Here is an 884-nt window from a genome sequence, read left to right as displayed (position 1 = left end):
CGTCGCCATCGCCGCCCGACGCCCCTGCTCCACCTTGCCGTCGCCGCCGCCACCGACGCTGTCAGGCTTCTCGCCCTCGCTGTCGTTGCCGCCACCGACGCCCCTGCCGGCCCCGATGCACAGCCCACCGTGCCCCGCCGTCCCCTATGAGCACCAGACTGCTCCCGCGCCTGTCCCCTGTCCCGTGCCCCTGCGCCCCTGCCCTGCCCCGCCGGCGCCTGCGCCAGCCCCTCCATCGGCCCCTCCGCCGTGCCCCTGCGCCCCTGCCCTGCCCCACCGACGCCGGCGCCAGCCCCTCCGTTGTGCCCCTTAGATTCTATTTTTAGATGTTTTTACATGTTTTTTAGATTATTTTAGTTGTGTAGTTATATTTATATGTGTAGTTATATTTAGATGTTGTAATTTAGATGTGTAGTTATATTTCAGATGTGTAGCTATATTTATTTATATGTGTAGTTAATTTAGATGTTGTAATTTGTTCATCAAAATTGTGTACTTTTGTATAGAACTTTATTTTTTTCATATGTACGAAAATGTAGAGTGAAAACGAAAACAAACATATAAGAAAAAACAAAGGAAAAATGAAGAAGGAGGAAGAAGAAGAAAAAAAGTGTTTCCACCGCATTTTCATAAAGTGTTTCCACCGCATTTACATGACGGGGACGTCGGAAAAAATAAGAAGAGGATGAAGAAGAAAAAAAAGAGGAGAAGAAGAAGGAATAGAGGAGTGGAAGACTTTTTTCTTCTACTCCACTATTCCTTCTTCTTCTCCTCTTTTTTTCTTCTTCTTTTTATCACGAACTAGGGCAGAGGGTCGAGGGTCGGGAACTAGGGCAGAGGGTCGAGGGTCACCCTCTCGACCATGATAACTTATACCATGGGAG

This window comes from Triticum dicoccoides, chromosome 2B (assembly GCF_002162155.2).
Source record: "Triticum dicoccoides isolate Atlit2015 ecotype Zavitan chromosome 2B, WEW_v2.0, whole genome shotgun sequence".
NCBI classification, from domain to species: Eukaryota; Viridiplantae; Streptophyta; class Magnoliopsida; order Poales; family Poaceae; genus Triticum; species Triticum dicoccoides.
This window is presented reverse-complemented; position numbering follows the sequence as displayed.